Genomic DNA, 11,646 nt, shown 5'->3' on the forward strand with positions numbered 1-11,646 from the left:
GTACCATCTGGAAGCGCGTCTTCTCCATGTACCAGGACGTCACCCCAATTATCTGGGCGACAGCTCTTCCATGCTGGCCCGGCTGTGGAGGGGCGGCAGCTGCCTGAGCCCCATCTCTGCCGGCTGCTCTGTGGTCCCTGCCAGGCCCGTCACAGGAGAAAGCTGGGGCGAGGCTCTGCCAAGGGAGCAGCTCGGACGGCATCAGCGTGGGTGAGGGCGGGTGCTTTATCTTCCCACAACTCCGGGAAACGTGGACCAGGTGGGGTGCTGGCACAGGGGCTGCTCTGAACGCTGCGTCCCTCCAGGCAGTGTCCGCCAGTGCCTCTGCAGTGGGGTGGGGGCCCAGCTTGTCCTTGGCCGCCAGCATCTTCCAGGCAGTGGCCGCTTCCAGCCAGGCTGGGACAGTGCATGGCTGTCCCTGGATTAGCTATGCGAGGACTCGGTTTGGGGCCCTCAGATCAGCTTGTTGCTTGGCTCTGTCCTCCAGTCAGGCCAGAGCAGATTCCCCAGAATCCCCTGGTGATGAGGTGAATGGTGGGTGCCTGTGGCACCGGGAGCGGACGACCCGGGGTCTGAGGTGGTCACCGACTCGGCAGCTGCAGAGATGGGAAGAAAAAAAAACAGTGTCCCTTGGTGCCCCCGCGCCCTCTTCCTCCCCCCCCCCCCCACTGCCATGCAGCACCCTAAGGTCCAGAACATCTTCAGGGGAGTCGGGCATGATCCAAGGAGCTGGAGTCACAGATGTTGGATCCGGGGGTTCGTGTGCATTTTATCAGAATGCACTTGGGGAGCCCAGAGTGGAGCCTGAAGCAGGGTTCAGAATCGCTGCCATGGAAAACCAGGACGTGCTAAATACACGGGCACCGCATCTGCAACAGCTGGGAGTGTGCTACTGCCACGCCCCCCCACCCCCGCCGCGCCACCAGAGTGTCCAGATGGAGCCAAGCTGTGGGCATGGGGCCCAGAGAGGTGCCCGCTGCTCTCTGAGCAGCACAGACTGCCCGAGTCTGCACCTGGCCGGCCCTCTGCAGGCTGCAGTGTGGCCAGGGCTGTGGCAGAGGGTCCCCCAGCCTGGATCCTGCAGTGTCTGTCTGCGGCAACTTCTCAGGCCCAGGCTGCACCTTCCCAGCCAGCTGTGATGTGGCCCACGGAGCTCGGCTCCCACTATCCTCAGCTGCCCCCTCTCCTGGACCCTCAGCCCCTCCTCAACATGCACACATGATTGCACACGCCTGCTCCTTTGCATACATGATTTCACACACAAGTACACACAAACACACATATACATGAGGGTGCACATGTGACATGCATGTAACCACACACAAACATACATAGACTTACAAACATACACAAACTTGTAAGCATGCACAAACTTACAAGCATGAGTGTGCACATGAACACATAAGTGCCCTTGCACACATACTCATGTATACAGCCATGCACATGTGAGTGCATGCACACACTTGCACATATATGCGGGTATATAGGTGTGAGTATACGTGTGCACTATTTACACATGCCTGAATACACATATATGTACATGGGTAGGCAGTCATTAATGCACACATGAACATGCACAAAATGAGAGTGCACATACATAAATGCATATGCACACGTGTGCACATGTCCATACACTTACATGTACACACACATGCACAGATGTGCTCCTGTGCTTGCACACGTGTGCTTACACACATGCACTCGCAGGCTGGCTTCCCTCTGTTGGCACAGACTATCATGGCTGTGAGCCTTGAAAAGGGCGGTCACTTGCCCAGCGTAATGTCTGTGCCCAGCAAAGGTCTGTGAACGCATATCTGGGGGCCGCATGGGGCTTGGCAGCCAGCTGCTAGCTGTGCAGGAACAGGAGGGGCATTCTGCTCCCCCCCCCCCCCAACACACACACTGGGGCTGAGCTCTGGGGAGCTGCAGTGTGGGCCAGGGGCCAGGCTGAGGATGTAAGCGGCTGTCGGTCAGGCTGTCCCCCAGAGGAGAGTACTGGTCGCATTCGGGAAGCGTGTTTAAGTAGAAGGAACAACAGCGTGGAAAGCAGGAGGCAGGAGGCTGCAGAGCACTTTAGGGCCAGGGAGGTTGTGGGGGTCACACCTTCCAGGGGCAAAAAGGGATGAGGAAGGGACCAGCCTAGAGTCTGCAGCTGCCAGACCCTGGGGGAGGGGGCGTGCCAGTGTCCCCAGCAGGGGCTCAGCCATGAAGTCTCGGTACCAGACTCCCGCCAATGTACCAGAACTCCCGCCTCGGTACCAGACTCCCACCTTAGTACCAGATTCTCTCCTCCGAACCAGAACTCCCGCCAATGTACCAGAACTCCTGCCTCGGTACCAGCCTCCCACCTCAGTTCCAGGCCGGAGCTCCTCAGAGGGATCCTCATGAGCCCCACAGAGCAGCACCCATGTGATGTCCCTGGACCGGACACTTCGTCCAGCTCGCGGTCTCCAGAGACTGGGGGTGGGGCCACCCAGGGCACAGTGGCTCTCGCTAGCTCGGCCCTTAGGAAGCCAGGGCCTCTGGGCAGGCCACTGCCATGCCACTTGTCACTACGGTGGCCCCCAGCTGTGGCCTGGCCAGGCCTCAACCCCGGGAACTGGGTGCAGGACTTGCATCCCTGCCTGCTCAGCAGCGCCCCCGAGTCATACCAACAGACGTGAATTTCCTGTGTGGAGACAAACTCTTCCACGGAGAAGGAGAAAAGGTCAAGTGGTAGAAAAATGATATGTATGGTCTAAAACCTTCCTGTAAGATTTTTAAAATGAGGGTAGAGGGGCACATGGAAAGTTCTGGAAGGAGCCACAACACCTCTCCCACCCCCCACCCCAATAACCACCACACCTCTGGGAGGGGTGTCATGAGTCGTTCTGCTGCACTCTGTTTACGTCAGTCCGCTCAAGCACCCAACCCCACTGCAGGACCCTGTCACATTCTGTCTGAAATGGGGACAGTGATAGAGACGTGCTGCTGGGGGCAGGACAATGGGGGTCAGACCGGCCTCGGCTGTGCCTCCTCCAGCCCCAGCTATCTCTGTAAAAGGGGCAGGGCCAGCTCTAGCGGACTTGGGATTCACAAGCCTTGGCAGAGGTCTCTAGGTGATGGACATACAAGTGGCACCAGTTTGACCTGCGCCTCGGTCCCCTCCCACCCACACTCGTGGGCTGCCTTCTTCTGTGGGGGTGGGGAGGTCCAGCGCCTCAGTAAGAACTCAGCCGGGGAGAGAATGGAGCTCTCCCACCGTTCCCCCACGCTCCTGAGAGGCAGACCCTGAGTGAGCATCAGTGGGGTTGGGGGCATTGGGGAAGGGCATGTAGAGTCGCCCCCTAAAGCCCAGGCGGGCAGGGGGTGGTGCAGGACGGACTGGACAGTGGTGACTGTGCTGGCCCCTCTCCCCAGACCTGGTCAGGTCACACGGGGTCAGGCAACATCCCATGGACATCACCCCCAGGTCGCGTGGCTCAGACCCCCAGGTGACGTGGCACAGACCCCTGACTGGGTCATCCATCATGCGGCACAGAACCCGGGTCATGTGGCACAGACCCCCCAGGTCACGTCGCACAGACCCCTGAGACACGTGGCACGGACCCTGGGTCACGTGGCACAGACCCGGCTGACTAGTGTCCCTGTGTAGCGTGGCTGGGGCTGGGGCCAGATCAGCGCTGTCCAGACCCCAGGGGCCGCGGCTCTGCACCTTCGTTGCCCACCCGGCCATGTCCAGCGCGGTGGAAACATCTGTGGGCCCCTCCCGGGCGCCGTCCGCGGCTCCTCCCCCGCACTCTGGCTGCCTCGTCCTGATTATCTCTGACCCCCGCCACAGACCAGGCTCCGCCGCGCGGCTTTGAAGTGCAGGCCCTGAGTCTCCCACTCTGGGCCCGGGCCCAGCCCAGCTGGACACAGGCTGAGCGCGGGGCAGAGGTTGGGGTGCACATGGCCCCCACACGTGCGCTGTGGAGGTGGGGGGCCGGGCAGGGGACGAGGCCGCACGGCCAGAGGACCGAGCCAGGGTTGCGCTGCCACCGCGCTGGTGCTTCTGGGCACCCACGGCCACGCAGAGATGGGATTGGCTCCCCAGTGGGTGGCCTGCGCCCCCCCCCTCCCCATCGGGCACCCGAGCTCAAGCCTGTGTCCGAGTCATGGGAAGGCCATGGTGGATGCAGCCCAGGCCCCGGCTGTGTCCCCACTGAGCGTGTCTGGGGGGCTCAGAAGACACTTCCTTTTTGTTTGGTTTTGGGGCGACACTCCCCCAGTGCTCAGAGCTTGCCATGGGTCTGGGGGCTGGTTTGTGTGGGCCCATCGTGGAACACTGACCTTTGTCCAGTTGAGATGGGCCTTGTCTCTCATCTGTGGGGGTCCTCTTGAAGACCCCATCTTGGAGAGCGTGAGGAGAAGCAGGTGCGGGGTGGGATGCGGGGGGGGGGGGGGCTGTGTCACTCTGGGCAGAAACAGCCGCACTGAGGGAGGGGCCCGGCCACTGGGCTCAGCCAGGGACAGGGACAGGCTGTAGACCCTCTTCCTGGAAGGCTCAGGGAGGCCTGGGCATGCGCCAGGCAGGGCAGTCTGGTCCCTGAGCCTGTGGGAGGGACAGTCAGAAGAGGCCCCTGTCCACTGAGGGCGGCCACAGACCCCAATGCAGGACACTGAGGTGGGGTGCAAGTCCCTCCTTCCCTGAGCCCTGATGGGGTCCACACAGAGCTCAGCCCCCGAGGGTCTGGGCCTGTCGGTGATCTGCCCGGGGCCCTAGCCAGCACCCGCCCTCCGTCCCGGGGCAGGGAGGTCAGGGTCACTCTGGGCCCTGCTCGCGGCCGCCTGCCTTCCCGCTCTCCCCGCCTCCCCCCTATTTACTTCCCAGCTGGGAGCTCCTTCGCCTCCTGCCTCTTGGGCCCAGCGTGGGGTCCCTCTGCGCACCCCCCCACCCGGCATGGCCCCCTGACTGGGAGCAGATGTGCCCCCGGGGCCCGGTGGGGGTCGCAGCTGCCGGGGCTCGGGACCCAGAAAGACGCCAGAGCACCTTGACCCACGCGAGGGGCGCCTTGCCCTTGGGTGCTCGGGCCTGAGGCCTCTTTCCCCTGGGTGCTGCCGAGCTGCCTGTGGGGGAGGCAAGGCCACCGGCAGCTTATCAGCTCTTTCAAAGGGCCGCTTGGGGCTGCCGGCCAGACTGGGGGTGCTTGGGGGGGGGGGCAGCAGCTCTTCCTGCCCACTGGGGCTGACCCGGCCTCTCCGACTCCCCTGCTCCTTTCTGTTCCCAGAGGGAGGTTCTTCCTCCCGTCCCACCCCCCACACTCATGGTAATAGCCCCGGGTGGGGAGGGGGCCGAGGACAGTGCCAGGGAGGGGCACTGCCACAGGCTCTGTGGAGGGCTGCTCCCCGCCCCCCACCCCCTGCGCAGAGCTGTCTTGGCTCAGGAGCACAGCTAGCCCAAGGCGGACCATCCTTTTGCCCACCCGGCCTACACCCTGTGCCTAGCTCCAGTGTTGATTGACAACTGATGCCAAGAGGGGGTAGGCAGGAAGCTTGGGTGGTCGGTCGGGGGCTGGTGCACTAAAAGGGACACGGGATGAGGAAGGCAGAGAAGTTTCCCCAGAAAGGCGGGCATGCAGCTGGTGTGCCTGTGACCCTGGGGACGGGGTCAGCTGTGTGCAGGGGCCTGGGGTGGGAGGTCTGAAGAGCAGCTGGCAGTAAGGAAAGGTGGAGTGCGGGGACTGCCCCAAATTCCCTACCTGGACACATGCTCACACACATACACATGCACACACACATGAACACATGGGGGCATGCACACGCAAACAGAGGTGCGCACACCTGCGCACACGCATACACACGTGCACACACGCACACATGTGTACGCATACCCAGTCTGCACCCCAGCAGCGCAGGCTCCCGGGAGAGTTGGATATGTTCACAGGAGTCAGAGGCAGAGGGGCTGGGAGGGAGGCAGATCTGCTAGAAGCCAGGGTTCAGGGGTCAGAACAAGGCAGGGGGCTTCCTGGAGGAGGTGGCATCACTCCTCCTCAGCCGAGACTTCAGCGGCAGTGACCAGCTTTATCAGAGAGGAGCCCCTCACCGGGTGTTCCGGGGCAGGCAGGAGAGATGCCCGGGATGGGGCGGCCACGGCTGCCACCACGCATTAAGCCGCTCGGAGGCCCCCCTGTGTGGAGCAGGGCAAATTAGGGCCAATCAATGCGATTTCAAGGCCGCGCTCCTTCCCGGCAGCCCCCGGCCACGCCTGTTAATCAGCCGCAGCCCCGCGGCCCCGATACCGCAAGCAAATGGTCCCTAATGGGGACCAGACCTCTGCCTGCCCCCCACCTGCCCGCCTGTGTGTCTGGCCTTGCTGAGTGGAGAACTATGCGGGGGGGGGGGGTGGTCCCTGTCCCTGGGGGTGGCCGGGCCTGCAGGGTGGCACAGGAGAGGGCAGAGCCCCCCAGGCCTCCCCCACCCGCAGCCTCCCCGAAGGCACCAGCGGGCGGGGCTGGGCAGGGCAGAGTCCAGCCTCACCCTGGCAGTGCTGAGGTCACTGATCACGCTCTGCCCGGCTCTCTCCGAACCCCGGGGGCTCAGAAATTCCCCTCCCCCGCTCTCAGGGTGCCAGGGCTGCTCCCGCCAAGGGCCCTCTGAGCACCACCAGCCTCAGCCTGTGCTGGGTCCTCCCAGCTCCACACGGCTCTGCGTAGCCCCACTGTCCAGGAGGAAGCTGGACTCAGGGCTCAGGCCCCCACCTCAGTCTCCGTCCTGAGCCAGCAGGAACTTAGGTGGGGGCAACCATGCAGGACACAAGCGCCGTCACCAGGGGCAACGATGTGTTGACGTCAACTCCTTGGAGGTCCACAGGAAGGCGACCCGAGGGTGATAGGCAAGGACACGACACGGAGGCCAAGGGCCGGGGCTGGGGTTGGAGGACACTTGTCCGTGTGAGGCCGTGGGCAGGAAGGCGGGAACTGCGGCCGGGCTGGGGGACTGGAAGCCAGCAGCGAGCAGGGCGGGCCAGCGCTGACCCCAGGTCCTGTGCTGCGCATTAGTGCATGCCGGCAGGGCCCGGGGCCGCCCAGCATTGACCTTTGTCCAATTGGGATGGGGCCTTGTCCCTCATCCAGGGGCCATCGAGACTCTGCTGCTCTCCAGGGCTGGAAATCCTCTCCCATCTTCCTTCCTTCTTTCCCCTCTGACACCTCCCTCCCTCCCTCCCTCCTTCTCTCCCTTCCTCCCTCCCTCCCTCATTCCTTCCTTTCTTCTTTCCTTCCTTCCTCCCTCCCTCCCTCCCTTCCTCCCTTCCTCCTTTCTTCCCTCCCTTCTTCCCTCCCTCTCTCTCTCTCTCCCTTCCTCCCTTCCTTTCTTCCTTCCTTCCTTCCCCTCTGACATTCCAGCACCCCCCAACCCCCCACCACACACTCTTCCCTAGGCCAGGTTAGGACCCTTCCTGGTCCCCTGGTTACACCCTCTGACATTCCCTGGAAATGTCCCAGGGCCCCTGTCTGCTGTCTCTCTGCACCTGGCATGCCTGTTCTGGGACCTTGGGTTCCTTCCCATCCTCTTGGAGAGAATGAATGAAAGAACAAAGGGATCCCTGGGGAACAGCGTGGGGGGTGGGGTGGGGTCATGCCCCAGGTCTCCTAACCTTTGATCTCCACAAACCACCTTGAGGACTCTGAGGCTGGGGGTGGGGTGGTGGGGAGCCCGCACTTTCTCAGGAGCCTGGGAGAAATACAGCCGGCTTGGCCCACGAAGAGAGTGGAGAGCGTTCTGGGGGCTCTGGGTGGTGGAATTTGATCCAGCCTTTTAAGAAACACTTCTTCGGCTCGTGAATAAAACTCTTCCACTTTCCCCTAAAAGAGAACAGAAGGAGAGGGAGACAATGCAGGCAGGTCCTCTCCAAATAAGGCAAAACCCCACTTTCCTTTATTTTTAGCCGTGGCCTTCGCAACTGCAGAGACGCACCGACATCCAGAAAAGTTTCAACAAGTCGTAAAGATTTGTGTGTGCCCGAGAGCCCGTCGCCTGAGCCGGGAGAGGACGGAGCCTGAACCCCAGCTGGGGGCTCAGTGCCCCCCCCATCCCATGCCCCTGGCAAACTGCCCCCCCCCCCCCGCCCCGGCAAGCCAAGTTTGCCAGTCCTGGTTCCCCAGCCCCCAGGACATGTTCCATTTTACATCTTCCTGAGGTCTGGGGGACCCACCATCAGAGCGCCCCCCCCAAGAGCACATTCCTTGGAAAAAGGGACAGTCGTGGAAAAAGGAAAAAGGAAAGTCTCGAGTGGCTATTTCTGGAGGTGCCCAGAGAGCTTGGGCGATGATGACCACGCCTCCTGTCCGAAGCCTGGCCAGAGGCCGGGAGCTGGGCCCCTTCTCAACAGGACCACGCCAGGGCTTGCCTCTGGCCATCTGGGAAATGGGGACGAATCCACCTAGGGATGAAGCCTGCCGTGGCTTCCCGGCACCCCACAACCTTTCTCTGCCACAGGCCCCGCTGACCCTCTGTCCCCCCTGCTGACCTGTGTCCCCTTCGTGGGTCAGGCCTCTGGAAACGCCAGGCGCCCACCGCTGTTCCTTCCCAGGGTTAGCGGCACAACCCCTGGCCGTCTTTCATCAAACCCCCTTCGCGTGCAGGGTCAAAAGCCCCATTTGCACCGAAGCGGGGTCCTCAAGGGCCCCCTGAGAACAAGCTGAACTGGGCCAGCATCTCCTCTCAGTCTCATCTCGAGCGGGTCAGGGCGGGGAGGGAGCCGCCAGGCGGGACCCGAGCGTCTTTAATGACCTGCAGAAAGAGGCGCCCAGCTCTGGCCGGGCAGATGTGCACAGCTGTTAACGGAGAAGCCCCCAGCACAGCGACCAGCTTCGAGAAACGGATCCCTCGGCCGCTGCCTGGCTGAGTTCAGATTCTTGTTGCTCGTGCCTTTGAACTAAGGTCATTGAAGTACACAACAGATGTTCCTTGGAGGGAAACAGGCTTATAAAGCGAGGCACACGCAGGGGACCTAATGGCTTTTGGGCCGCCGAACTCCCCTCGATGGTAAACAAAACAATGACGCAATTTTCTGCACAATAAAAACCTGTCAAAACAATCATCCTGGCAAGCGGGGCGGCTCAGTCGTTCTCCTCCCGAGGACGAACCAAGGGCACGCGGGACGGGCAAGCCCGTTGCCACCGCAGTGGCCGTTCTCAGGCGGCAACCCAGGACGGTAGACGCTGGGGACCAGAGGGCCGGGCCTGGCCCGAGACGGTGGAGACCTCAGGGTCCTGGGACTTCCTGGCCTTGCGCAGGTGGGACCGGAGGGTAGCTGGGAGGGGAGGTGGTGGGTGGGGGGCTGGGATAAGCCCTCCTTCATTGTGTCTGGGGCCTTGAGAAGCGCCTGTGCTGGTGTGACTTACTTTCTCAGGAGATCTCTGTGCAAATGTGCTCCCCCACCCGCACCCCACCCCCGGAAGGAATCCCGGGGCAGGGCCAGAGAGGGCTGGAGTGGAATTCAGACCGAGGCCAGTCTGCCGCTGTCTGTTTCCTTGGCTGTGTGTTCCTCAGGCAAGTCACTTAACCTCTCTGAGCCTTGGTTCTCTTTTATCAGATGGAAGTGGTCAGACTCACACGGCAGAGTGGTGATGTGGGAGTGGAGGAAGGGGACTGAATGCTCAGGTTCATTCCCGGAGCTCAGGGGCTATTTGACCTCCCCGGGAAAGCAGGAGGCTGCTCTGTCTCCAGGGGCCTAGACAAGCTCCGGGTACCAGAGGACAAGTGATTCTCCGGGGCCTTCAAAGAGCAGCCCAGGGGCCAGAGAGATAGTGCAGTGGGCAGGGCACTTGCCTTGCATGCAGGCAACTGGCTTCCATCTTGGGCATCCATAGGTCCCCTGAGCACCACCAGGAGTGATCCCTGAGCACAGAGGCCCAAACACCCCCAGGTGTGGCCCCCAAATAAAATCAAAAGGGACTGGAGCCATGGCACGGTGGGTAGGGCGTCTGCCTTGCACACGGCTGGCCTGGGTTCCATCCCGAGGGCAGGGCCAGGAGTAACCTCTGAGCAGTGACTCTGAAAGCAAACGAACAAGCAAACAAAAAAAACCAATAGCAACAACAATAAAAGCAGCCTCGTTTATTCTTCTCTGGGTGGGGCCTGTCGCCTCAAAAGAAATAGAAATAAAATTTTATTTTTCAGTGAGCGGCTAGTGAGAGCTGCCATTGAAGGATGGCTTGGGGTCCTGAGGGCCGTCTGTGGAAAGGAAGGGGAAGGCAGCGGTGCCGGGAGCACGGAGAGCAATGCTGGGAGCACAGAGGGTGATGCTGGGAGCACAGGGATCGATGCTGGGAGCACGGGGAGCCTGTTTCCTTGGCGCTGTGGCAGGTCGGGTCGGGAAGGCAGGAGGGAAAGGTGAGGGGACGGTGGCAGTGCAGACGGGAAGGACAAGAACAGCGTCTGTGTCCCAGGATCTGCACGGCCCCCCCATGAAGCCCGCCCTGGCCCTCTCCTCGTCCTCGGCCCTCACAGGCTCTGGGGCTCAGTGTCCGTGGGGAGACCCAGCGCGGGGGACGGCCCTGAACATGCTTGTTTGTTCAGTTACTACAGAGCAGGGTTCACGCCTCCAGTTTTTCCTTTTTCTTCCTTTCCTCCTTCCTTCCTTTCTCTCCCTCTTTCCCCTTCCTTCCTTCCTTCCTTCTCTCCCTCTTTCCCCTTCCTTCCTTCCTTCCGTCCTTCCTTCCTTCTCTCCCTCTTTCCCCTTCCTTCCTTCCTTCCTTCCTTCCTTCCTTCCTTCCTTCCTTCCTTCCTTCCTTCCTTCCTTCTACGATTATCTTCAGTTTTGCTCTCCCCAGGGCTCAATTCTGGGTCTGGAACTTTCTGCTGGTTTCACACCTCCAGTTTTTCCTCTTTCTTCCTTTCCTCCTTCCTTCCTTTCTCTCCCTCTTTCCCCTCCCTCCCTTCCTTCCTTCCTTCCTTCCTTCCTTCCTTCCTTCCTTCCTTCCTTCCTTCCTTCCTTCCTTCCTTCCTTCCTTCCTTCCTTCTTCCTTCCTTCCTTCCTGAGAGAGAATGCTCAGGGTGCATGTACGATTATCTTCAGTTTTGCTCTCCCCAGGGCTCAATTCTGGGTCTGGAACTTTCTGCTCCGCTCCGCGGCGCGGTGCTCGCCGTCCGGAGCAGTCTCTGGCGCCCCCTGCCGGACCTGCGGCAGAACGACAGTGCCCGCTGCGGCCGGCGGCGCTCACCCGGTGTCCCGGTGCCCCCAAGGACCCTGGGTTCTGAGGTTCCCCAGAGAGCAGAGTCGTGCACACTCCCCCTCCCCATAGCCGCCTGGGCGGGCGCTGCGAGGGCGTGGGCGCCCTCCGGGAGAGGGCTGGGACGGTGAACCGTGGAAATAAGTCTCTCAGGACCCCCTAAGCCTGCAGCCCCGCCGGGATAGAGGGTCAGTGGTGTCCTGCGGCTGCTTCTGGCCGAGCGTTGCCAGCTGCTCTTGAGTCACAGGGATGGGAGCCGAGTCCTGACTGCAGGACAGAGCAAAGTTGGGGGGGGGGTTGCCTGGGGAGCTGGCCAGGGCCCGCCTCTGTGACAGCCTCCTACCCACGTGGTCAGCCGGGCCCAGGGGATGGCCGCTTCCCTGCGGGCAACCCTGGGCAGCCCTCAATGGCTCCTCTGTCCCCTCCGCTGGCTGGCCCCTGCAGCGGTCAG

This window comes from Sorex fumeus, unplaced genomic scaffold (genome assembly GCF_029834395.1).
Source record: "Sorex fumeus unplaced genomic scaffold, SorFum_2.1 ptg000044l, whole genome shotgun sequence".
Lineage (NCBI taxonomy): Eukaryota > Metazoa > Chordata > Mammalia > Eulipotyphla > Soricidae > Sorex > Sorex fumeus.